This window comes from Falco biarmicus, chromosome 5 (assembly GCF_023638135.1).
Source record: "Falco biarmicus isolate bFalBia1 chromosome 5, bFalBia1.pri, whole genome shotgun sequence".
Lineage (NCBI taxonomy): Eukaryota > Metazoa > Chordata > Aves > Falconiformes > Falconidae > Falco > Falco biarmicus.
The window spans coordinates 43,032,152-43,051,339 of NC_079292.1; the positions used below are offsets into that span (position 1 = coordinate 43,032,152).

General features: G+C 40.3%; 1 protein-coding gene across 1 annotated transcript in view; it reads right to left on the reverse strand.

The window, feature by feature from the left end:
• Nucleotides 1–9,245, reverse strand: part of CNTN1 (contactin 1) — a 244,648-nt gene extending 235,403 nt beyond the window's left edge. The window contains exon 1 of the mRNA XM_056341602.1: nucleotides 8,922–9,245. The gene's annotated coding sequence lies outside the window, so the exon portion shown is untranslated. The remainder of the gene's footprint in view (nucleotides 1–8,921) is intronic.
• Nucleotides 9,246–19,188: the final 9,943 nt, after the last annotated feature.

Sequence of the window (19,188 nt, forward strand, 5' to 3'; positions counted from 1 at the left end):
CAGTTTTTCTTCGAGCTGTTCTGCAAAGAATTTCTGAAAGTTGATTTAGTTCTGTAACATAAATACTGCAGGTGCTTTGACAGTACTAAATAATAACACAACACAAGTAAATTGTGACCTGTTCTCATTGGTTTATGTGCTAGATTAGAATTTTTTTTGACAGTGGCAAAAAAGGCACATATATTCCTTTCACATTTTCCTTTCTTCTCTTATCACACCAGTACCAGGAAATGCTAGCATAAATGAGGAAAAAAGTGCTTGGTGACTGGTGGGTTTGGTGTTTTTTTTTAAAAAAAAAACAAAACCGAAAAAGCCACACACGGGAAACCTTAGTGACTATTTGTAAGATTTACCTAATCACTTTCAGTTAGCAACATTGACAAGCATAACATCAGCTAAAAAAAATAGTCAGTAGGCCACAAAAGCTTCCTACATTAATGTAAATAAAATTGATGCAATACATAAGTATATGGTAATACACTAAAGTATGGTTCTTTCACAGTTGTCCTAGTTTAAAAGAAAAACAAACAATCCTAAACCTCTGTGCTTCCTTCCAGTACATGCATAAGCAAGGTCTGAATTATATGAAGCTGCTCTAATTTCAGATACAAACATCACACTGGAGTGGAGTTAATCACACTGAAGAAAAAAAAAAAAGGTCTTTATATCTTTGGAACGCTTCAAATAAGATCTCACAGAAATGAGACAAAACAGGTTTTATGGTTCAGCCACATTTAAGACCGGGTCAGCTGGTCCATAGAGAACCCACAGAATGTATTACAATAAAAGAATGTGAGGGGAAATGGGAACAGCTGTGCTTTATTACAAACCTGGGGCTGTTTTAACTACAAAACTTTCTTTATGCCTTTAAGTTTCTGTAGGACTCCGCCATTATAAGCAGCAGATTCAAACATCCTATTTCCACAACAAAATACTTGGTTTAGTCAGATTTATCTTATTCTGTATCTCACCTATACATCTAAGTGCAAACTACTCTTTCTTCTCAGGCATACCGCTTTCCTTTATGCCCCAAAATCACCTTTTGTAATCACACAGCCTAATAGTAAATGAACCAGCAAATTGCTGGTAATGAAAATGCAATCAAGTCTTTTTCATTCAAAACCCTTTAGTCATCTGAAGTATACTTAGCTAATAAAACACTGATCACCATCACATGAAAAATAAAAAGCAATTTAATGTTTTTAAAACAATTATCCACTTCACTATCCCAGAGGGAGAGTTTACACTTGTTTTGCTCCTGATTCATATTCAATACGATTTTTCCAAGAAGAAAGAGGGAGAAATACTTCAGTTTGAGAAAATCCCTCAAGTAATGACTCTGGGTTTTTTGCACATATTGGTGGAAGGTCCCCAGACGAATAAAAATCATTCATTACCAAGTAAGTATACTTTCTTTTTCTTGTTAATTCCATTAATACAATGTAAGTAACTCAAAGTACTGTTTATAGACATTTCAATAATGCAGTTAGTAACTTCTAAACTACTTTCTTAAAAATCACCCTACTTGACATTATTTGCTTCACTTTCCTTTCATCATTTTTGGGGTATTTATTAGAAATAATTTTCTTCTGCAGTCCACTATCTTCAGAAAAATAGAAGTGCATTGGGGAAGGAAAAAAACCAAAAATGACCATGCATATAGATATGTTTGTGTACGTATACAAATACATGTTAACGTAATGGTGACTGGATGCGGCCAGATCAATGTGTCAGATGAGACCGTTATATATTTTTTCTGTTATGCACTTTTAAAATAATTTTCATTAGGTTTTATCTGAGGGATAAGCCTTTTCTTCTACACTAACTAAAAAACCAACACAAAAACCACAACAAAAAACCAAAACCAAAGTATTCATCTGACAAGACCTAATGCAAAACTGAAATGGAAGATGTTTAAACAACAAAGTAGAACTGAGCTGTATCACCTATCACCCCAGTTCTTAGAACAGAAGTCAGCATTGGCACTATTCCACTAGTTATTCTTTAGGGGTCTTGGAGTTTGGTGGGTTTTTTTTTTTTTTTGCAATAGCTGGTGCAGGTTTTATGTGTTGTAACAATCAAAAAGAAATTCCTACTTTTTTTTTAAGCTCAGGTTAAATTCCATGTTAATCAGTCCTTAGTTTGTGACTTTCAAAAACAACATATTATGGTCAAGCTCTAGACTAATTTTGCAATTGTGATGGCCTGATTATGCCTTTTCCAGGGATATCATTGCTACACCTAGTGTGACAGAACTGGATACTTTTTCAAAACATTAATATGTAAAAAAATTTTGAAAAATTACAGGGCCAGTAAAAGTCAGTGAGAAAAGGTTTAATAAAAATCAAGAGCAAAGAGAGTTCAGGAAGTGACAAGAAGGGGAAAAAGGAGCATTTCAGAATGCCTGGCTTCATAAGATCTATTTCAACAGCAGCTGGCATCCCTTGGAGCTCCTTTATAATGAAAATCTGAAGTGGAAACTGTTCAATATTCCAAAGTTCATTTTTATAAAAGAACTAAACTGGAGACAGCTGATGAAAGGAGAGCTGAGCTTCTGGCAATAGTACAAAAGATTGATGGCCTTTTTCTTCAGAAGAAATACAGAAAACAAAAAATGTATATGTCTAGCTGCTCTTTTTCATTTATCTTAATCCTTATTCTTTTTGCTTTGCTCAAACATGTTCATAGTGAAAAAATGCAATACTTTTTGCTAAAGTACTACTAGCAACATTCTAACTTCTAGAAACAGCAAGTCTTATCAAAAGGTAACTTACCCTACTAGGCACTTTTAGAAATTTGCTAATAATGGTTCGTAAAGGAAAATACAGGTTTGATTTTCAATGTATCAAGACATTTAATTTCTTTTCAACTTCATTTTAGGTCTTACCAGTGAGTAGTTGGCAAGACAACTGACTGCCTTTATCAAAACAAAGTCAGCTTTATTTCAAGTTTCAAAGAGAGCACACTGGCTGGTAATCCAGTTAACTAGAAGGAAGTCTTCATTAAGAAATATTTAATGTATCAGGCTCCTTCTCTTTTCTCATGCATGAAACAAAACAAGTTATTTTATTTCTCCTAAGCTGTGGCGAGGCTTGAACATGAAAAGCCTGAAGAACAGACATAGTGAAAAACAAAACCATACATGAAAGGTGAATTTATTACATTCATAAAATCAAGATAGTTTTTTAAAAAAATATGTTTTCATCACTGCATGACATATTACTTGAATTATAAGCAGGCACTCAAAAAACTCATTGGGTTTACAGAACAGAGAAGTTTAAAGTGACATGGACTTCTTTCCCAGTTGTGGTAAATCTGAAATTCTCCATCTCACTGCAGCTGATGTGTTAGAACCAGTACCTCCTGTTGTCCCATCCCTCTGCTTGAAACAAGGCATCTAGTTATCTCCCTCATTCAGCAAGCACTGATCATTCCCAGAAAGGTAAGTACCTTAAGTAGGTTCATGATCAGCCTGTTCCACTTACCAACATTCAATGTTTGTTTTAAATATTTACATTCAGATTGTGTGAGAGATTTTGTTTTTAAAATGTTTCACAATATAAAACAGCTGTTCTAATAAAAGGGACCGTTTCTTCTGAAGAAACTGAAGAGGTATCATTACTTCAGTGCTACAGCTCGCTGCAACATACCAATGTTAACTGACCAAGCTACTGAATCTTGTTATTATCTCCCATAAAACAGACCTATAATATAACATCAAGCCTACCTAATGCACACAGCAAATCTAGCAGTGCATTTAAATACAGTTACTAATGCAAACTAAAAAGGGAATTCAGTCTGTAACATTAAATATTTCCTTCAGACACTAAACATTTTGCCTGTTGGCAAAGCTATCCTTCCCCTTTCAGAAAGTACTGTTCAGACTGTATATTGATGCTTCCCCCTTATAGAAAATTACAGGATAACTTCATAGGATAATTCATGTTGTAAGGGATCTCAGGAGGTTTCTAGCCCAGCCTCCTGCTCCAAGCAGGGTCAGCTAAGACACTGGATCACATTGCTGGGGGCTTTATCCATTTGAGTCTTGAAAACTTCCAAGGAAGAAATCTGCACAACTTCTCCGAGTAATCTGTTCCAATGCTTGACTGAATATACCAACAACTTTCCTTGGTTTTTACAAACAAATTAAATTTAGAAGTTATTAAGCTGAACTGCATAACTCAAATTTTATGGATAAGAAAAACAATTCCATGCAGAAACTAATACAGCAATAAATTCAAATACATGCCTAACAATTTTGAGTACTGGCTTGACCAGGAACCAGCAGCAACTTAGAGTTATGCTTGCGTTCAACTATTAGCTAAACTGGGAAAAATTGAATTGCCTATGATAAAGCAGGATGTTTCTAATAAAGCTATAAAAAGAACACCCATCTCATGACTAAATCATGATCTCTATGCTACAAGTTAACTCCTTTGCATGGGAACAACACATAACCTAGCCACTATGTGTCAATTATAAAGTATTACATAAATACAAGCCAAGTACTTGCCAAATATGCATCTTTGTATTTCTCCATTTCAACACTGCACTGGTAATATGAGCTTTTAAGAAGATTCCACAAATACGAAAATGTTTTTGCATATTCTCACATGAAATATTATAGTCAGTCTGTGGTGCCAACCATATCTCATCCATGCCCCCCATTTCAGACACAAGAGTTACTAAGTTATTGCAAATAGTATTTCTATCACATCAAAAGGACTACCTTATTGTAAACAAAACACTATGATATGGTGGGAACTCCACCAGTGGCAGTTTTATTGAGATCTCAAGTCAGTGAGAGGCTTGCATCTTTTTGTAAGTATTGCACCACACTAGCTGTAACAAAACTTCAACATAAAATAAAAGTAAGTATAAACCCAAACAAAACACAAATCGCTAGTTATTTGACTTGTCAGTTCAGAATCCCCCAAAACTTAGCGGAGTTAAGCAAAAATACAGTATATGCTCCAGTCAGAATTGCTGTCTCTTAATAATTAGGAATAAGTTGCTCGGCATTTCTAATGTTTTCTGCTTAGAATTTTGGCAAAGTAAGTGTCCCGTCTGTCCTTGCTTTCTGCCAATGCACTTATATAAACACATACCTGTATGCCTCACTGAAAAATTTGATCATCTTTTTTTTTCTTCTTTCAGCAGTTCAAAAAATGTGACTATGGTTTAAAGCCATCAACATAGGCAAGATCTGAGCTAATGCTATGCTCTTTCCTCTATCTCTAAAAGTGGACCAAAACCTAAACAACTAAGAAGAAAGTACTGGTTGTTTCAGTGCAGCAGAACAAAAGCCACTCTATGGTCTACAAGGAGGAGTAAAAATTAAGACCAGTTTCTGGTCAAAGCACATAAAAAGTGACTGGAGAAGGAGAAAAGGAGACTGTACTGGACTGATACAGCAAATCAAGAAGAGGAAGCTCTGAGAAATAAAGAAAAGTAAATGGAAGGAATGCTGACAGGCAAAAAGCAAGGACCAAGAGGACTGGCTGAAACAAGAAACTGAAGACAACTTTGGAATCATCAAGACCAGAATACCTAAAAAATGAAGACTGAGATGGCTATGGGAGGATAAGGACACTGTCATTAGGATGCATATAAAAGATGAAGTGAAAAGGACTGTGCTTGCAAAAGACTGGCAAAAGAGCCCTCACCCACCATGACACATTCTCTCTAAAGCCTAGATAGAAAGGACTCCAGTCTTTCACCTCTTTTCCCCTATTAGAAGTACCTGGCCAAATGCACTACAATTACGCCATTTCGCTTTATCACTGGTGTATATAAAAGGGACTGCACTTTTCTAATACTGTCATTCATCATGCTTAAAGTTCAAGAGCTTCTGCGAAAGATTCAGCTTTTCCAATCCTGTTGATTACCACTGTGGGTCCAACACAGTAACACAAGAAGAAACTTACTTTGAGTTGAAAATGTTCTGCATTTTCTTGGTTTGATTGTGTTGTTTTTTAAAAATTCCCTTAAGTTTAATCTTCTAGGTTTTAAGAAAGTATATGGGACATGTATGCATACTTTACTTCACAAACAACATGAAAGGATATTATTAAGGCTACTAAATCAATGACTTAAAAGTTATAAAATGACAGTGTTTGTGCAACCGTAATTCACTTCCCCTGAGGGTGTACATATTTATACAATAATTAAATAAACATGTCATGTACTGCTTCTTCAAAGTTACCTTGCCTCATTCACTGCACAGGATGAACATGCACAGAAGATGAAACAGAACTTAATGCAGGTAGGACTCTCGTCTTACCTACTGAAGAATAGGAATATGCATAGTGAATGAGGCAGGGCTTGCAGCAAGGAAAAGCAACAGGGGCTCTGTAACATGCCACAAAGGCTTTAACAGTTAAAGTCCTCTCTTTTGTAGTTTTAGCTATTCCTCTTCCTGTCCCGCACACCATTTAACCCAAAATTCCCATAGTTCGTAATTAACTGTGAATTCCCCTTTTTCTCATCAACTCTGCAGGTAAGATTCACAGATGCGTGGAGCACTCAGGACTGTTACTAAAAGCGATGGTAGCTATAACTTGAGCAAACATATTTACAATAATTGTAGAAATTGCAAATTGGACACAAAAAATGAGTGAATATTTTTCACCTAACCCCCTTTATGCCTCTGTTCATCATCTGTAGAAGTCTTGTCACATCTTAAGCAGTGCTTCATAAACTAATAATTATTTGTAAGGCATTCTGATCATGTAACGATAAGCACTTCAGCAAAGCCCACACAGATGTTATCAGTTCTGTCTTCAAAGCAGAACTGAGTAACACTGAATAAATAAATCATGGGCTCACATAGGGATCAATGAAAAATACCAAACTGCGCTAAGTGAGCTCCATCCATTCTGTGCACTGAATGAGACAGGGTTCCTGCAGAAAAAATGACAGTATGTGACCAAGTAGTTAAGACTGTATCGGAAAGACATGCTCAAAAAGGCACTTATAACCTCTTTGTTCCATAACCTTCTACAAGTGTTTAAAATACTTGATTAAAAATTCTATGAAATCAAGTAAGCTCTTGCGTTATCATGCAGCTGTGTTAAAGTTGCATTACTTTTTGGTGTCTGTCAGAAGTAAAACCGGGAATCTTCTGTTGGTTTAGAACAGCACTATAGGTAATACAAACACAGACAAGGACAGAAGTGTTTTGCTTAACTTCTTATTTGTACTTTTGCAAATTTGGGATGGATAAGGTATTATTTTGAATGTAATGTCAATTATCACTAAACACAAAAACTAAGCAACTGATACTGATAATACACATTTAAATGTAAACAAACACTCCATACTACCAACAGGCTCCTACAACATTAACGAAAGTTCTTATTAAAGACATTTCATTCGATTATTATTATCTACACAACATGGGCCAAAAATGATCCTTTCATAGGGATTTGTACAATACTTGCACTGCAAAAAAAGACATTGAAATGTTACTAACGGTAGAGGAGAAAAACTAGGAATTTCATAACTCCAGGTTATTTCATAAAGCTTTCCCCTGCTCTTATGCAATTTCAAGTCCCGTGTTTATTATTTTTACTGGTTTACAAATAAATCTATACAAAAGACCGATGCTAAGTAAAGTATATTTGTTAATACCTTGTTTGATACAGTCACCTCTGCACAGGTGGCTGCATTTTTAGGCAATTTTTCGCCTAAGCTGTACACACTAGTATTTACGCAATGGTTTATTTTTAAAATGCTGAAGAATCCTTAAAGTATTTTAATGTGTTTTAATACAATAACCATTGAAAATATTTGTAGCTCACAGGTCATAGTTTATTTTCATTACTAAATGGAGCAGAGTTCATTAACTGCATAGATAATCTCCGGTAGGTTTTATATGCAGAATTAAACAGCGCTTCATAGAGCAGATGGAATTCCTAAAGAACCCCTTAGTCTGCGCTCAGGCACAGCATCACGGACAACGCTCAGCCCCTTCAGGTGACTTTTAGCAGAGCTCAGCAACGGCAGTGTCTGCAAGCGGTATTTCTGCTCTCACCAGCAGGTGTTAGTACAGTCAGCCCGAATTACTGCCATTTACGGAAAACTGACACATAATCAGCATTTTACAGGGGGGAAACAAAGTGAAACACTATTAATTTTACTGCAAGAAGGTGCAACGAAGAAAAAATCCCTTTTTAGCTGATCACCATTAAATACCCCCGAAATACAAACAAGTAAATGCGACGGAGCGAGGCCGTGTCCGGGCGTGCAGCCCGCTGTGACAGCCCGCGCAGCAGCGCAGCAGCACAGCAGCAGCACAGCAGCAGCACAGCGCTGAAGGGACGCGCGGTAAGAGCACGCACCGTACGGGCACATTTTTCCGCACGCTGCCAAACCCCGCACGCGCGCCCGGGCGAGCCAGACGACCCCGAGCTGCAGCTTCGCTGCGGCAGCCGGGGACGGCGTTCGCGAGAGGATTACCCAGTCAGGCGTCCCACTTTCCGCCCGGGGGTCCGGCTAATCTCGTCCCCGGCGCCCGGTCGCCCTGGGAGGGGAAGGCTCCTCCACTCACTCACTCACCCACCCCAACCCCCCCTTCCCACGCGCGTAACGGCCGCCGCCCCCGGCCGCCTCACAGGAGCGGGCCCCACCGCCCAGGCCCGGGTTCCGGTACCGGCCGCGGGGGAGCTCGGGGCGAGGGGCCGCCACCTGCCCCAGCTCCCCGACGGCAGCAGCAGGAAAGTTGACTCCCCGCCGGCGCAAACCCACCCGCGGCGGCGCCCCCTCGCAGGGACCACCCGCTGCCGGGGGCCGCCCCCTCCCCTCACCGGAGGCAGGGCCGCGGCGGCGGCTCTCACTCGCGGCTCCGAAGCGGGACCCCGCTGGGCAAAGGGGGCGCGGGGCGCACCGCCGCACCCGCTATGAAGCGAGCAGTGCCCTACCTGCGCAGTGCTGCCGCACAGCCGGGCTGTCACCCCGCGGCGTCCCGCCTCAGCTGCGCACACCTGGCACGGCACGGCCCGGCACGGCCCGGCACGGCCCGCCGCCCGCGCGCCCGCCTGACAGCCGCCCGCGCGTGTCCCCCCCCCCGCCCCGACGCCGCGCGCGGGGCCGCCGGGGCCGAGCGGGGTGCGGGGAGCGGCGGCGGCTGATTGGACAGGGGTGATGTCACTCGTGCGCGCGCGAGCGGGCGCGAGCGCGGCGATGAGGGGAGCGGGGAGCGGTGAGGGGAGAGGACAGCGCAGCACAGCGGGGAAGGGAGGGGCAAGGTGGGGTGAGGAGGGGCGAGAAGGGGGAACAGGTGAGGGCAGAGAGTGCGGGGGGAGTGAGCAGAGCCGCGGGGAGCGCGAGGTGAGGGTGAGCGCGGTGAAGGAGCGAGGAGAGCCGCGCAGGGCCGGTGAGCCTGGCGAGGTGAGGCGCGAAGGGGCGGATCAGCCGGCAGCGCTGGCTGCGGTGGGTGCAGGTCTCGCGGGGGGGCGGCCCCGTCAGGGCGGGAGGGGCGAGGGGACGCGGAGGGTGCTCAGCATCCCTCCATCCCTCCATCCCTCCATCCACGCCCGTCCCGCTCGCCGTGCCACATGACTGCAGGTGGAACAGCACTCTGCGCTGCACAGTGAGCATGTGCAGCGCCGGCTCCCCCGCTCGCCCTTTCCCCCTCTCCCTTTCCCCCCCTCCCCCGCTCTCTCTCTGTAAGACACTATCTCACTCTCTCTCTCCCTGGCACACGCGTGCGCTCTGCACATGCCCAAAGGGAGGGTGAAGCCCAGACAAACCCACTGCCCATACCCGGGCCGGGTCCCTCTGCTGCGCCCGCATCCACTGACAGAAAACGGCGGGAGGTGAGAAGGACCTCAAGAGTGCACCTGGGCAAGAGGCGTGATGCTCGGGATCCTCGAGAGGTGTGCTCAATAATGCCAGGTTCAAACTTCCCATTAATACCCTCCTCCCAAATTAGGAAAATAATTTTGAAATTACAGGATTTTTCTTAAGGCTCGATTTATTTTCTGGACTTTGCATCTTCTATGCAGGCACATGTTTCTTAATTCTTCTTCATTACCACAAAGGCTAGATATTTATTTTTGAAGCCTCTACCTCTCCCTTCAGCCCAGGCCCTGTGGCATTTTCCACTTTATAAACTGCTGCAGAAATAAAAACTAGCAGAGGGGAAAAAAGACAGAAGGGCTGCATGAATGCACAGACGGGAAGGTGCCCTGTCCCAAAATAAGTATGGGGCTGGCTGCTTACCTGCTTGGGGGAAAGCAAACAGGGCCATATTGGAGAAATGATCCACTGAGGAGCCATGAGCTGCCAAATTAGTGATCACTGCTGCAGGAAGAACTCATGAGAGATGGAACATGGAACCTGCAAAACTATGCAACATGAGTTTCCACTGTGTATGAAGCACAGCTTTTGGGGTGAGCAGGGGCTGCAACTGTGACAGTTTATATTTGCAGCGAGTGACAGATCACACACAGTCACTAGCTGGCAGAGCACAAGTAACACTTGACAAGGTTATGCAACATGCATGGCCATAAGGACTAGAGAGAGGAAAACTTCCGCTAGTTCAAGGCCCTCAGCCTGACAGCCTGAGGCCTCCTGTTGCTCCATGATCAATCCTGTATGTTGGGAGTAACACCAAAGTGCATACATTTCCCCTTATGAGAAATCAGGTCACTACAGTAGAGAGGCATCTGAAGTACATTTTTTTCAGCAGCTTGGGGTAAGGAGGGGCAGAAGGAAGCAAGTCAGCACAGCTTCACCAGTAGCCATCATCTTGGATGGTTCTCTCATGTCTGAAAGGGTTTGAACTCACTCCTCTAAAACACAAGACACCACTGACCTTATGGCTTTACCGTCTGCAGATTGCAGCAAATACTATTGTGTCAATTACAGTGAGATCACACTCTCTCAACCAGATGGGTCAGAAGCTTGTTGTTCGAGGATAAAAAAGATAGTTCATAAAAAAACCCTAGTAGATTCTCATTTAATCATTCCAGAGTTGGAGATTTAGGCTTGGAACTTTAATTCCTGAGTCTTAATCCAATACTGAGCATTGTATGTGTACACAGACACACAGAAGAGGATGAGAGCTGTCACTGTGGGTGTGCTCTCAAAGCAACAGGGATGGAGATTGCATGCCAGGGGAAAACTGGGTGGTACCAAAGGTGCAGAAAAAATAGGACATAAAGACTGAATAGCAGAGCATATTAGGTAAACATATTATATTATACATGTTGGCAAACTGTATATAGTAATGTAACAGAAGGTATTTAAAATATTAGTGATCTTTGAAATGCTGGCACAGACTTCACCTGAACTGCAGTTTTTAGACACCTTAACTGCTATCTTACAGTGAGGACCATAAAACCGTTTCAGCCCTGGCAGTGTTTAGAGCAGTCTTAGGACTCCTCTGAATGGCATTCAGGTCCAAAACTGCCCCAGGTTGCATTTTGCAGCTGGAAGCACTAAAACACAGAAGTCAACTTTAGGATGATTTGCTGAAGGGCGTGCTAGGCTGCTCTGTGTATCCCCTCAGAAGTACAGCACAGGCAGCTATATACTGCCACAGTGTATTTAATGTTTAGGATACTCTCTGAAGGATGTTATTCCCTGATGTTCAGTAATTTCAGTTTCCAAGTTCATTGCCAGAAGTTAAGATGGCTGTCATGCACATTTTGAGGCAGGGTAATTTTTTGCTTAAAAATACCAGTGGGTGTCTCTGCACTGCACAGAACATCGCTGGCTCTCCCTGTGCTTGATTTAAACATCCTTCACCAGAACCAGGGAGTCAGCAAAGCAAAACAGGAATAGAATACGTGCAAAAAGCCGAAACAGAGTGTATTCAGCACCCTGTGCATTTTTAATCATCAGCTGCCTATTATTCCATAACACTCTCTTCCTGTGATCAGTTAATGTCTGTAGTTCATACCTATGTCCTTGGGTACTTGATTCCTGTGAGGAATTTGCACCCTGAAAAGGGGCACAGCTCATTTAGGATCTGACTGTAAGGATAAAGGAGGCATAGCTGCAGTCTGCAGCGCTTGTGGAGGAACAGCAACCACTGACCTCACTTCGTATTTCCTACAGCAAACAATCATAGCATCCACCATGGGAGGAAAGCAGGGTGGGGGTGGGGGTGGGTGGATGGGATGTGGAGCAGGGACAACAGTTCTCTGTTATTACAATAAAATGGAGACACAGGTCAACATGAGCTTTATATATCCCTACCCAGTCTCAGCAATCTTTTAGAGGATTATTAAGATTAGAAGCCCCTATTGTTTTGCTAATGGCAGTTTATTTTAAAAATGGCTTTTCTTGTAAACATACAGGAATGACCATATGTTACTCCATACTCTAGTGCTGCCTTGGCATACTACTAAAAGCAAAGAATGAAAATAGTGTTCCAAATGTAGATTTTACAAAAAAGAAACATTTCATTTGCCCTTCAACTCTGCTGCTGTGGAGTCTTACCTGTCTTGAGTGTAATGCATTAAAATAGCTTAAAAATACTCATTCTTTGAAAAATCTTGCTGCAGCTTATGCTGCTGTAAGAAGGCTAACAATGCTAACAATCCATTTAAAAATCCATGCTTGTTTGAATTCCACAGGTATATTTGCAGAGATAATTTGAACTCTTGACTATATCCAAGCCTATCATCCATAAAGTTGACTTATGTAAGTTCCTTTTCATTGCTCCCAAATGATGTAAAAATATTTCCCACAATATTAAAAAAATTCAAATTAAAAGTTTTAGAATCAGAGACCACTGAGCTGAACACTAGTCTTGTTGAATTCCAACCTCTCCAAAGTGAATGACACACATCAGAAAGGTAATTTTAATTATAAAGCTTAAAATAGAGCATACAGCAAGACTTAAGTTTGAAATTAGCTTCTGCATCTTAGAAGTTATTTTCAGTAGCTTTTAGTTTGATCACTGAGGCTATGATTCTCTATGCTTGATCTCTTTCATGACTCAAATGTTTCTGGAAAATGATTCATACATTTTAGAGGGTGCCAAAGGACAAAATTAAGTACTTCTAATGAGAAACTTTTCTAACCATTCTTTTAATGGGAATGCTGTCTGTATATCCCTTCACAGGAGGGAGCAGGGACTTGAGATCTGGCAAAAAAGGTAGCTTGGAGCTTAAGACAGATTTTTCTGTACAAACAAAAATATTCATATCTGACAAAGAACCAAAGCAGAAGAGAAATTAAGAGGATGACATGAGAGTATGTTTACACTCTGTTGATCGCTGACTTGTACTGTGAGCTCTATCTACAAGTCCAGAGCTTACAACTTTGGACATTAGGTCATCCTAAGTTACACTAGGGTTTGTTTAAAGAGTCACATCAGATCGCGGGTTGGGTGAACATAAAATTAGCTGTTCCTCTCAGTAAGCAGATCTCAACTTTCCTGTGAATCTAGTCCCACAAATTAAAATGTTTAACTTTCCTGTGAATTTGTTCTGTCTATAAGCTACTACCAGGAAATCAGGTTTGTACCACAAGACAGGTGACTCAAGTGTCACTTCAGAGGAGCAGAAGTTTCCCAGATTCTCTCCTGAGTCAAAAATAGTCTTTCACCAATCCAACCTATATTCTGTGGATGCATATAGCAAGATGCATACAGCTTCTTAAACTCACGTAGCCACAGCCTTCCCATAGCAAAACAAAGGAGAAAACCAAAATACTAAATATTTTTAGAAAGCACATTGTGTGGTCCTCTATTAGCTATTTTTCACACATGGTAATACCTGTTGATGCCCGCAGTTACTCATTTGGCCCAGGTGGGAAATGATTAAGTTGTGAACACAAAATTCCTCAGTTTACTGACAGTTCTACACGTTGGTAAGATGTTTTGGTTTTCCTTAAGTATGTATATGCAAATCTGCATACACTATGCAAAAAGGATACTAGTACTTACTGCAGTTGCAAGTCTTTAAGAATTATTATCTTAGTTTTGTCACCCTACTCTCAGGCATTATGTGATCCTTTACCATGAGCCTAGTGCTTTTTTCTATGAATCCCTGTCTCATTCAGTATAAAAGGTGAATATATATGATAAAGCATCTCTGCAGTATTTATTTCTATTCTTACCAATCAATCAGTTCAGGTATAGTTTATGGCTAAAAGGTGCTAAAAAAACCCTCATGTTCTTTATTCATTGTACCAGTGAGTGCAGTTCATGAGTGTTCTCCATGGTTCCTGTCTTTGAAACTTTTCTTCCAAAAAAAGACATAGGAAAAGATTAGTCTTTTCCTTTCAGTATATGCAAATGAGATGCAAAATGACATGTTCAGATTCCTAACTAAATGGCAAATATCTCAGCAACTAGGTGTCCCACTCAAAATATTAATAGCCTGGTTTTTTTCATGAATGCTGAACACTTTTCATATTCTTTACAGGAAAGCATGAAGACAGGAAAGATTCCCCCAAATCAGGCCTGAGGCCAAATCAGCACTTTATAAGCTGGTTGAATGGAGAATAAAAAAAAAAACAGACTGAAGTGGCTTGCATGGTAAGACATAGTCTGAAACATTTTAGAACTTAGTTCTCCTATCTTGCTAACTTGTTCTAAGCATTTCCTGCTATTTGAACTGATCCAGTGTAAGGCTTTCAGAAGAAAATGCACAGATTTCAAAGAAAATAACTTCATTCAAACCTCAGTAATAATGCACACATAATCTTTGGCCTTTGGATTTTCCTGTTCTTTCAGCATCATTTTTGGAGGGAAATATACAATGCATATTTGTGTGTCACTTTCTATTTGCTTTTCAAATAAAATACTAATCAGGTACAAAAAGAAAGTATTCATTTACTTCAAAGGAGAATTGCTGTGCAGTAGGGTTCAGCATACCTGTAGAAGCTACAATATGATCCAGATTTCTGCAGAGTATTGAATAATACTTTGATGATATTTTCAGAAGCTCTTTTAGAAGGAGCATTTCTGATGAAAGCCCTTCAGTCACAGCAGATATTTGGATATTAGGTACTTAGCATTAGCTATTGAATACTTTCCACTAAGGTGTGACAGACACCTTGCTCTTTTAGCACATTTATTTTTACACTCACTAGCCTGCTAGTCACCTATTAGCAAGGTGGGATTTAACCTTTGCTGTTTCCTAAATCTTATCTAGAATCAGCCTGACAGGACAAGGTACAGAAACAGATACAGACCCTGTCTGATTGTGGGAGGAAATGGGGGAATGAGATCAGGGCTAAAAATTGTATGGCTACTGTTATCTGTGCTGTTAATGGCCATCAAGGTCAGCAATGGGTGGTTTCCTTGTTACTGCTGTTGTCTTCAGCTAGGGAATATTGACATGTCTGTGTTGAGGCTGGGTGCTGCAGTGCTTTCAAAGCTGCCGTGAGAAGATCTCACCATGCAAACTTCTTAAACAAAACAACCACAATATCAGCTTGGTCATTGGTGAGGCCAACTTTACTGCTTGCCAGCACAACCCTAATACATTTGCCTGATGATCATCTATGGGAGATAAGGTGTATCAAAATGAGATACTAATGGTAAGGAATTTGCAACAGCATCAAAATACAAAAATACACCCCCGAAGACTACCATCATCATCAATTAGTTTTAATTCTTATTTCATGAACAGAACAACCCTGCTTCAGTATCACGTTCTCTCTGTATTTGTGTTTTCTTAATATCCTGTCTCAGGTGGCATAACCCCAGCCTTATCGGGTTCATCAACTGTACTACATCTAGTACAGTTTTTCTTTCCTTCTGCCATGATAAGATTGTACATTGTGTGAATGCCTTGGGAAGCTTTTCTGTGAGCAATGTACATGCTCCAAAGCATGCTTAAGTCCTACAGCTGCAACATAAGTGATATGGAAATTTGTCACATACCTACTAGTGCTAATGACAAGGCTAAGCCCCTGAAAACCACCATATCTGAAATCTGTTCACCTTGTCTTGACTGTGTGTGCATATAGGTAGATATAGATATAGCTATATAGACATAGATACAGATAGATGCATGTGTGCATGCTCCTATGTACAAATGAATTTAGAACGGTTTTCATCAGGAAGAAAATAATGAAAAGGACTATGTCCTAATTTTCATCCAATACAATCTTTTCTTTTACAGCTCAAAAAAGTCTTTAATCTTCTCAGCAATGTATGGATAAACTTAAAGAATTCTCATGGGACTGACACAAATTGGTTGCTCAGCAGTCAAGATCAATTAATAAAAAGCTAAACTTTAAACTACAAAGACCAGGAACTTCCACTTCAAAAGATTATGCTTTTTTCACTCATGCTTTTTCAAGCAAGATATTTTTCTTTTAAAGTGACACAACAGTAAAGAAATAAAGGGAGATGTAACAAAATGCATACTTTAAAAGGTTTATGCATTCTAAAGTAATATTTGTAATATATTTTGCAATTAATTTTGCTGAATTAGTTTTATGAATGTTAGCTGTGGATTAGAAGAGATTACCGATGAGAAAGATTCTGAAAAAAAATATTAAACCTTTGATTATGTGACAGTTTAATTGATATTCATAAAGTTCTTTGCAAAACTACAGTCATAATTGTTGTTTAAAATAATTTTCAAGTTTCACATTTTTTAATGTTAGGAAATGTGTTAAAATATTTTCCCATTTCCAGCAGTAGAAGATGGAGCTGTCTGGGTTTCCATCAGGAAGCCTGACACAACTGTCAGCAGCCAGCAGCACATCCATGCAGCAAAGAGGGCCAACAGCATCCAGCTGCACTGGCAAGAGTGTTGCCAGCAGGTTGCAGGAGGCAATCCTTTGCCTCTCATCAGGTTTGGTGAGATACATCTGGAGTGCTGGGCCCAGTGTGGGGCTCTCCAGTACAAGAAAGACATGAACATACTGGAGCAAGTCTAGTGAAGGACCACAAAGGTAATAAAGAGATCACAGCACCTGACCTAAGAGAGGGCTCACTCTCTCTAGCTCCAAAACCTGAAGAAAAGAAAGCTCAGGTGAGTCTTATAAATATATATAAATACCTAATGGGGGCTGAGTAAGGAAGACAGAGCCAGGCTCTTCTCAGTGGTGCCTAGTGATAGGATGAGAAGCAATGAGTACACATGAAAATATAAATAATTTCATTTAAGCATTATAAAACCTTTTTTACTATGGGGGTGGTTAAACACTGGGACAGGTTGTTCAGAGAAGCTGTGGGGGCTCCGTCCTTGGAGATACTTAAAAATTGGCAGGGCAACCTTCCTCAGCAACCTTCCCTAGCTGACTCTGTTTGAACAGGGCAGTTGGATTAGGTGGTTTCCAGAAACCCTATCCAGCCTCATCGGTGCTGTAATTCTGTGATCAGGATATTGTCCTGTATGTGGTTTTATGCAGAATATTCCAACTTTTAAAATATAATGAATACAATTTTGCAGTCTCTACACATTCAGGACATGAGACTTTTCCATATAATTCCAAGATGTGATTGATATAGTCCATTCAATATAGATAAATTTAAGAAGTTTTTCTTAACACAGTGTCATTTTAAAATAAATATATGCATATGTACACATATGTGTATGTATAATATTAGGAAATATAAAAGACATTCCTTATTTTTCAAAAGGAACAAAGATTTGATGTAGGTTAAATACATCCATAAGTATTTGCTGAACTGAGGATTTTAATTTCTTTTTAGCTATTGTAATGCATTCATGACAGATACTGTAATATTTCTACAAATTGCATTACTTAATCCTTCTCTGAAATACACTCTCTTTTCTGAGTGGAATATGCCATGACAAGCAACTCTAAGCTATAGAAGTTGCACAATTAATTTCAGAAGCAAGCAGAAAAATAACACATTTCTGTACACAACCACATGCACTATTTCAGGTACCTAAGCATTGGTCCTGTTCTTGATCTTCCCCTTTCTTTTGCAGAGTGCATGATGCTTGACTCTTTTCATTGTTCACTGAACGTATATATTAGGAAGTGTTTTGTAGTTTGTTGCATATAGTGGCATGACTGGATGCTGTATGGACCATTTCAAAGTAGACATAAACTGCCTAGTTTTTTGCCATTCAGAAGGAGTGGAGCTGATCCGTAGGATCTCTTACAGTCTCATGTTCTTTCTAGAAGTCTTTCTGCTGACATCGTATCTGCTAAATGTAAAAACTATCCGGGTCTCAGCCTCTGAACAGAAGATCATTAATATGGGTTAATGATCTCATAAAGTTAGACAACATGGATTATAGGGACATCAGAGTATCAGTGTGGTGGTTTCTTACCTCTGCTCTATAGGATTCAGAATAAAACTCAGTGTTTATCATTTTAGACTGGCAGAATTTCTTTCCTCAAGGTAAATCTTTCCAGGGGCTCTAGGAATGGTAGTATCAGCCTTATATATCTGCCTCTCAACTTTTTAATCCTTTTTGGTAGAACTGATACTTTTATACTTGCACTGTACATGTTTTCATCACATTGTCTGTGTGACCACTGAAGAGCTCTGAATCTGTTGGCCAGGTTTGAAGTACTGAAGTGTCAGAGCTAAATTCTTGGACATTTAGTGAAGTCAGGGCAGAGTAGAAATACCTTGTAAATGGCTTGATTTAAGGAAAAGCTGCATTCTATCAAAGGTCATAAAATCTGCATGAGACAGTATCCCTGGAGAAGGCCCAAATTCAACACGAACTGCTCCTAGGATACCCTCTTAAACTTATGCACAAGAAAAAATATGTCTCCAGCACTGAAGGATTAGTGCAGTACTAATTAAAAACTGAGATTTTTCATGGCGTAAACCACAGGGAAACAGCCTAGTTTTAGATGGTCCGGTCTGCTTGGTACATAAACCATGATGAATTAGTGTCTGAGATTTGCTCCACCACTACCTGATTTTGCACTTAAACATTGGTGCTTGTGTGCATTTCTTCTTAACAGTTAACAGTGACAGACAAAAGCCAATGAACACAACAGAAGTAAAAAATCAAAGAGAAATGCAGATTATCCACATAATGTTTCACTTAATGTCAACAAGGCTATAAAAATAAGTGAAGTCAGAAATTACAGCTCCAGTGAGGTTAGTATTTTTTTCTTGGTTGTTTGGAGCTTTTTGTGTTTAGCAGATGCTATACCTCAGGGAGAGAAAACCCCAACAATTATAGCTTAAAATTAATGCCTCTGTAGTTCCTAACATTTTAGTGACTAATCACAACAGGCTGCATCATTAGACTGCAGTACACACAATTCCTC